The sequence below is a fragment of the Octodon degus genome, unplaced genomic scaffold (assembly GCF_000260255.1).
Source record: "Octodon degus isolate 3935 unplaced genomic scaffold, OctDeg1.0 scaffold00187, whole genome shotgun sequence".
Lineage (NCBI taxonomy): Eukaryota > Metazoa > Chordata > Mammalia > Rodentia > Octodontidae > Octodon > Octodon degus.
This window is the reverse complement of record NW_004524763.1, coordinates 2817748-2826438: the sequence shown is the minus strand read 5'-3', so window position 1 is coordinate 2826438 and position 8691 is coordinate 2817748. Positions and strand designations below refer to the sequence as shown.

General features: G+C 37.0%; 1 long non-coding RNA gene across 1 annotated transcript in view; it reads right to left on the bottom strand.

Moving 5' to 3' along the window:
• Positions 1-6105, bottom strand: part of LOC111813428 — a 25716-nt gene extending 19611 nt beyond the window's left edge. Inside the window, exons 1-2 of the long non-coding RNA XR_002818700.1 lie at positions 6013-6105; positions 2264-2337 (exon numbers count right to left, since the gene is read on the bottom strand). This is a non-coding gene — a long non-coding RNA (uncharacterized LOC111813428). The remainder of the gene's footprint in view (positions 1-2263; positions 2338-6012) is intronic.
• Between the last annotated feature and the right edge of the window lie 2586 nt (positions 6106-8691).

The following is an 8691-nucleotide window of genomic DNA, read 5'->3' as shown; positions in this document are numbered from 1 at the left end:
GAATAAAATGAGATATAATGTAATTATAATTACATAATTCTTCAATAATTAATGATTGATAAATTAGTTTTAGTTTTGGTAAACCCGTATAATAAGCAATTATGTTTCTTTCAAAACATCAAAAACTTCAGCAAATGAGTAACAATGGGAAAATTATGTATAACAGGTTTAATCATGTTTTAAACTGCAAAATCTGGGCTAACCAGATAGCTCAGTGGACTAAAGCACCTGCTTAGGCAGAGCTTAGTGGCTGGAGTTCAATCCCCAGTGTGTTGTGCTGACCCCACCCCCAGAGCACACTGAGACAGCGATTGAGACTGGGTGTGGTGGCACATGCTTGTAATCCCAGCGCTTGGGAGGCTGAAAATAGGAGGATCACTATGAGTCTGATCTGTGTAGTAAGACCCTGTAGACCCTGTACTAAATACATAAAATAATCATCATCATCATCATCATCATCATCATCATCATCATCATCATCATCATCTGAAAAAAATCTGCTTGCTGCCAAAAATCTCCATTGCTCCTAGGTGAAACCAGATGAAGTTGAAAAAGTGAAGGTCCACCAAATCATCTTAACATGTTTAATGCAACTGTCACTAACAATGATAGTTTAAAAATGAAAGTCCCAGGGCAAGTGCCACATTGGACAAGTCAACAATACAAAGAATATAAGCAGAGCAAAGGAGCCATGAAGACAAGGAGACACATACAGTACTATATTTTTCTCTATTTAAGCTTAAATTTCACACAGGCAGAAAGAATTCAGAGCCAAAATTCCATGCAATATGTGTTAAATATGTCTAAAACGTGATGACTCCAGTCCTGGTTGCCTGGTGTATTACCGTCAGGATTTCCCTCTGCCTTTGCTACGGTGTACAAGAAAGGAAGAAGGTAGCCGGCTGCTTCTTTGCTCTGTCTGAGGCACAGGCAAGTGGAGCAGCCTCGCATGCAGACTGTGGACTGGGGGTCAAGTAAGTTGCATTTCAATTTGGGTTCTCCACTTGCTGGCTAAGTGACAGGGAGCAGATCACTGTGTCCTGCTCATTTTAATGCTGTCCTGTAAATTGGAGATAACAATAGTAACTGTACCACAAGGGTGCTGTAAGAATTAAAGGACCAAAGACAGTATCTGTAAAATAGTGTCCATTGTGTATTGTGCATTACATAAAATAAACTCTGGGACTGTATCAGAAGGAAAATAAAATGGGAGCTACTGTGTTCTGTTCTTCCACAGAGTTCAGGATTTTGCTTCACTATCCAGAAAAAGGAAAGATTAGCCTTTGGTGCTAAAATAAGAATCCTATTTGATATAGCGAAGACACAATGATGCCACTGCTTCTCTCAAAAGACTCTTAATGTAAGTCCTTCTTGTTTGCCATTAGAAACTTGATTAGGGGATTTTAGGTCCTTGCACTCTGCTTAAAAGTCCTAAGATTCTAAAGCCCCAAGCAATCCGTGGTACTCTCCGCTGTGAATATCAGCAGCAGACAGAAAGTAGTAGCTTCAAGGAAGATTAGAATGAGCTGAACACATCTTCAGAAGCACATCACAGTTACAAGCCAGAACAAAATGTTAGCATCCTAAGTGGGTATGACTCATGATAGTAAGGCCCCTAAAATTATAGTCAAGAAAACCAAAATGCTGTGCATAAAAATCATACCGGTGTTGATGTACCATGAGATTCTGTCATTATTCTGGTTTTAGATTAAACTGCCTGTCATTCCATGTTAATGCCAACCCCACACCACTGTGGGGCATTCAAGAGTTTTTTCATTCTAGAATAAAATGTTCTTTAACTGAAAAAAAAAAATACAAAACCACAAACCTGTTCAAATGAATCATAACCTAAGAAGTACATGTGGGCAGCTCATGATAAATAAAATAAAAGCATTACCTCTGCTACAGCATCAGAATTTTTTAAAAGGATATACTTTATATTCAGTGGTGATTACTGTTTTTAAAAACAGTAGCTGAGAAAAGCCTGTACTACTTCCTCCTGACCTGCTGACTCACCTCCATTTCAGTGCCTTTCGCTGATGGCAGGATCACTTTTCCACACTGCAACATTCCAGATTTCAACACACAGGAGGGTGATCTGGCCACGCCACTCATGCTTCTCACACTACTCCCATCACCATTTTGGATGGTCTCAGCTATAATTCCTATTATTCTTCAGATACTGTGAAGTATGTTTGAGATTCCGTGTCAACAGGTAGCCCTATCTCAGGCAAAATCAAAGGTTCAAGCTCAAAGCACTTACCCATGAAGTAGACTTGGCTCTAATAAGACTTGCTGAAAGATCTCCACAGGGTTGGATTAAGAAAGAGGGAGTTGCTAAGGGGTGCAGAGACATGACTAGCCAGACTGAACAGAGAGAAGTTCCCACATACTGTTCACACGTATTTTCACCCATTCCAATTCTTGGACACTTTAGTGCAGAGGTCTCAGAGAAGGGAAGAAAATGAATAATGATGCTGTTCTTTCATTTCAAGATTTCTTAAAATCCCCCATAAGTTTTTGTGTAAAGATGATTTTTCAGATGAGGAACAATGTTCTTAGGAGTGGAGGTTTTGCATCATGTAAGAAGAATGTTTAGATGTTTTCAGTTATCCACAAAAAGAGATAGTTCTTCATTAATTTTATTAGTGAGAAGTCAAAATTTTATTAGGTACAAATCATCTGTTCTTTTATCAGTAGACCAGGTAATTAACATTTAAAGTTCTTATACATAATTGTGTTGATGGGATTAATGCAGAAGTTGGCAAACTATGGCCCTGGGGCCCAAAGCAGCTACTATCTATTTTTATAAATAGATGTTGGAGCATCCACATCTGTTCATTTATATACTGTGCATGATTGTAACAGAAAAATACCCCCCACCCCCAGCCAGTATACTTCAGCTTGTTAGGTGCCCAGGGAACAGTTCCTATCTCAGATCCAGTTGCTCCTGCCTCTTAGAAATGGCTGGTCACTGCGGTGCACATTGTATAAACCAGTTCTCAACTTACAAGCCATTCTGCCTCTGTACTTCTGCTCGCTTACTGCATAAAAGCCCTAGATCACCAGAGATCAAGGCCTGATATTTTTCAAATGATCCCAATTAGTATCCCCCCTTCAATATAAATAAATATGCCTCCAACTCCTGGGTGTTGCTTCGGTATTTCTGCTTGCTGTCGCATGATTGCTTTCACTCAGAGACCATGTAGAATACAAAGCACAAAATAATTACCATGTGGTCATGAACATCTGTAATCCCCACATTAGTAATTTGGGAGTGTGAAGGAGGAGGATTGAAAGTTTCAGCCCAGGCTGGGAAAATTAACAACTTAGCTATCCTATCTCAAAATTAAATGTATGTATGAATATATGTGTGTATGCATGTTTGAGTGTATGTATGTCTGAATGAGTGAATGACTAAATAAATAAATAAGTAAATAGGTTAAGGATGTAGTTCAATGCAAAGGTCCTGGGTTCAATCTACAGTATAGGGAAATAGAAATCACGGTCTGTTCCTTCACAGAAAAAGTTTGCTAGCTACTGGATTCATATACATTTTCAGAAAACTTCCTCAAAAACCCTGCTGGACCTTCTGAATGGTTGCATGCATAATCATTTCAGAGGGTGGAGGGAAGTCATGCAGCCACAGCTGGGCTATGATCTAGTTTTATAGTTTTATATCCTTTGCTGCCTTTGTTTATCTACCCAAGCAGAGTCATGTTTTTCTTTTCTTTTGGAATTCTAAAGCTATCTACTTTTACAGTCATTATTTTAAATGCTTGTGTTTCCAGTTTTTTTTCTGTAACTTGAGAGTAAAATACATGCTTGACTTAGGTTGTTACTGAGAGCTAATAAAATTACAGTATATTATGTAAATAAGGGGATTAAACTGGGTCAAATTGCCCCACATCCCTCAAAAAGAAATATTTGGGGATGGGTGCAAGAAATTTGAGAATACACACTCACAGCAGTTAAAATTATTTTTAATAACTTAAGAAGACCTCTAATTCTAAGGTTATAAGAAAGAAGAACTGAAAGTCTGTGATATCTCGTTCATACAGTTCAAACTCAATAAAGGAAGTAGGAAGTTTATTTAACAAAGACAAGAGTTGTTTCTCAATTTTGTTTTACATTTTTCTTTTTAAGTTTTTTTTAGCTTTTATTTTTTCTTTTAAAATAATCAAGCAGCTTGAATTTCCATTGGAAATATTGAGGGTATAGGATATTATAGTCAATTTAGCAATAATGTTTACTGTACAGAAGTAGATTCAATTTTTAGAGGAAAAGAATGAAAGAAACTATCATAAAATCATAGTGAGCAAATTTTCAGCATCCCTTAATGATTCAGAAGGCACCCTGGGATCTTGGAGCAATACTATTTTCATAATGAACATAAATAGTAGGTGTATCAAATACTTACTGATGGAGTTCTGTACTTCAAACTATACAATCAAAGAAAACAGGCTGAAATATATATACTATTAGTGTGGTGTATTTTAGAAATTCCTTCAAAAATTCTTGATATCAGCTTGTATATTTGTCATTTGTATTTCCATATAAAAATAAATTGCTATTTAAACACTTGAGTTTTTAAAATTTCTTAGTTATTGGCATTGCAAAAAAAAGTTTTACAGTTCTAAAATATTTCAAGTTCTAAAATATCTCAAGATTTGAAAACTGTTATGGGTTGAATCTACTATGGTAGATTCAGGTGTTGAAAGGCTCAGCTGTTGAAATCTTGATCCCTAATGCAGCAACATCAGAGTGGAGCCTAGACAGGTGATCAAACCCTAAGGGCTTATGTTTGTTGTGGTTTAATCAACAGGTGAGTTCTTAGCTGCATGGGATATGGCAGGAGGAGCTCAGGGGAAAGAAGCAGGTCACTGGGGAAGGAGCGCCTTGTCCCTGGCCCCTTCCTCTCTGGTCCTGCTCCTTTGTTGAATCAGCTTACTGGCCACCAGGAGTGATAGTGGAATGCCCTCTGGAATGCCCTCCACACCATTATGTTTCCTTGTCACCATAAGTCTAGAAACAGCGTAACTACAATGGGCTGAAATCTCTAAAACCATGAATTAAAATAAATCTTTCCTTTTCAAAATTGTTTTAGTTAGGCATTTTGTCTCAGCCCTGAGAAGCTGCCATTGCATCTGGATGTCATCCCACAGCCTCAAACAGTCATGGAGTGGTGCTTTCAGAGGTGGCTCATGAATCGAGAGTTTGTGATTGATTCATTGTCCAGTACTGGGATTAGGGATATGAGTGCTTCCCCTGCCCGAGGGTGGGTATCCTCCATACAATATAAGGGACAGAAAGAGCCTCACACATGCTCTTATTGCTTTTGCTGTCTTCTGATGCCATGAACTGCTGCTGCTCGCCTTGCCACCCTGCCTTGGGGCTGAGCATGGACTGATATCTCCACAACCTGTGAGCTAAATAAACCTTTCCTTTCATACTTTTGAGTGTCGGGTATTTTGTGTCAGCAAAGACAGAAAGTAACTAAGACAATAAAGTAAGTAAGATGCTGACTAATATGAAAATAATTTGCACCTTTGGCTTAGATTATTAAAAATTATTTACTTTAAAAAATAAATTTAAATTTTACCTGGACCTTATTTCAGTACTTTTCTTTTTGATGCACAATTCTATGAATTTAACCACATGTATGCATTCCTGTAACTACCAGGATAACTGAGAAGAACAGTTCCATCACCCAAGAAGTCCCTGAGGCTGTCCTAACTCATAATAACCACTGCTTCTCTTCAGCCCTAACTCATAATAACCACTGCTTCTCTTCAGCCCTAACTCATAATAACCACTGCTTCTCTTCAGCCCTAACTCATAATAACCACTGCTTTGTCTTCTGTAACAATGGTTTTGCTTTTTCGGTTTTTTGGCAGAACTGGGGATTGAACTCAGGCCCTTGTGCTTGCCAGGCAAGCGCATATTCTACTGAGCCATCTCCCCGGTCCCTGGTTTTGCCTTTTCTAGAATGCCATTTTAATGGAATCATACCTTTTAAGACTGGTTTATTCTTTCAGCATAATGCATTTCAAACTTTCCCACTTTCTTCTGTTTGATAGTTTGTTCCTTCTGTTGCTGAACAGTGTTCCATTGTATGGAGAAAGATCACAATATATACACTCAGTGAATGGAGGACATTTTATTGTTGGGAATTAGTCAGGTTTCCATGGCTATGAAAAAATACCTAAGATAAAGTATTAAGAGGAAGGAGAGGGGGCTGGGGAGTTGGCTCAGTAAGATAAGTGCTTGACTGGCAAATGCAAGGATCTGAGTTCAATCCCCGGTTCTGCCAAAAAAAAAAAAAAAAAAAAAAAAAAAAAAAAAAAAAAAAAAAAAGAGGAAGGAGAGATTTGGCTTATGGTTTCTAAGGTTTCAGTCAACGGTCACATTGTTCCTTCACTTGGACCTAAAGCAAGTGGGGCATATGCTATGCTAGGTAATATCCTAGCAGGCTGTGTGTCATAGTGCAAGCTGCTTAGGTCACAGTGGACAAGAAGTAAAAGAGAGTAAGAGAGCAGGGGTCTGGGTCCTAACACAGCCTTTAAAGGCATGGCCTCAATCATATACTTCCTCCACCTAGGCTTGATCTCCTAACATTTCTTCTACCACTCAAAAGAGCCATCAGCTGGGGCCAACTCATCAACACATGACCTTTCGGGGACATTTAAGATCCAAACCAGAACAAGTTGATTCCAGCTTTTGGCATTTTTAATAGGGCTACTGTGTGAACATATGCTACATGAGCATACATTTTAATTTCTCTCTGGCAGTGGTGGCACACTTAGGACCACACACTGCAGCAGGCTCTTTATATCACTGAAGGCTTTAAAACATTCACCGTCACTTCTCTACTGTGACACATTGAGAAGTGCGACTTTTCAGTCAGGTGTAAGGTAAAGCTTAATTGTATATGAAATTGCCAAGCTACTTTTGAGAATGTCTAGACCATTTTGTATTTCAGGAATATTCAAGAACTTTGGTTGTTGTGTACCCTCACTACCACTTATTTTATTGCCTTTTTTTCTTTTAATTTTAGATTGTCTGAGAGAGGGGAAGTGGTATCTCATGATTTTAATGACATTGAACAAATTCTCATGTTATTTTCTATGGTGACATGCTAATACATATATTTTGCCCATTTTATAAATTATATTATTTGTCTTATTGGTGAATTTTGAGAGTTTGCTGAACAGTTTTCATGTATTGCTTTGCTTGATATGTGATTCACGTATATTTTCTTTCATTTCATGGCTGGATTTTTCAAATACTTGTTTACAAATTCAAAAGTTGAATGAAATTCCATTTATCATTTTTTCTTTTATTAATTGTACTATTGGTATCATATTTAAGAACTACTTACTTAACCACATGTTGTGAATATTTTTTCCTCTTAAGGTTTTTTTAATGTTTCATGCTTGTGTGTATATTTTGTATATATTTTTGCATATACATATTTCTATGTTTTTAATATATTTGTATATGTATATGTATTTGTATATGGGATTCATACATATTTGTACATGGGATCCATGTTTATACATGGTGTAAGGTTTGAGTTTTATTTTCTATGTAGATATTTGATTGCTCCACTCTCTAAAAGATGTTAACATCTCCATTGAATCACCATGACATCTTTGTACAAAATTAACTGCCCAGGTTCAAGTGGGTCTCTCTCACTCTTCATATTTTATTCCATGGATCTTTTAAAATAGCATAAGTATTAGCACACTGCTTTGATTATTGTAACCTTGTAGTAATACTGAAATTATCCCTAATATTATTTTGCTTCAGCTTCTCCTGCTTTGGTTGTTCTAGTTCTTTTGCCTTTCCATAGAATCAGCTTGTACTATAACTATTTCCAAAACCCTGTAGGGATTTTGATTGGAATTATATTTGAATCGAGACTTTTATTATGTTGAATCACCTAATCCATAAGTACAGTGTATCTGCATTTATTCTGGGCTGCACTGACATCTTTCATCAGTATTGTGTAGTTTTCAAAATGGGAACCTTGTAAATGTTTTGTTATATTTAAATCTAAGTACTTCTTCATTGTGGAGCCTTTTTATTTATTTATTTGTTGACACATATTCTCACTGTCCCAAAGCTGGCCTTGAACTTGCTATTCTATCCAGGTTGGCTATGTTATCTCAGAGTTGTGCTCATCCTACCTTAGCTTCCAAAATACTGGAATTATGGGTACATGCCAATGTTCTGGCTGAACTCATTGTTTTAAAATTGTTTTCAGTTTCCAAAGGTTCATTGTTATCATTGAGGAATAAGATTGATTTTTATGTGCTGATTATATTTCCTAAGACGTTGCTCAACACACTTACTGGTTCTTGGTACTCTTGTAGATTATTTTAGTTATTTTATGTGGACAATATTGTCTATCGTACATACAGGCAATTTTATTCCCCCCTTTTCAGCCTTTATGATGATCAGTTGAAGTGATAAAAGAGGCTGTTTTTCAGTTTCTCCTGTTTTAAGGCGGAAGGCGCTCTATCTTTCATTATAAGACAGGACATTAGCTGGAGGATTTTTGTTGGTTTTTTTTTTTATGTGTGTTTGGTGTTTGTTTGATGATCCTCAACATGTTAGGAATGTTATATTCTATTCTTAGTTTGGTGAGGAGTTTTGTATTTTTTTTATCATAAGCTGTTGGTGATT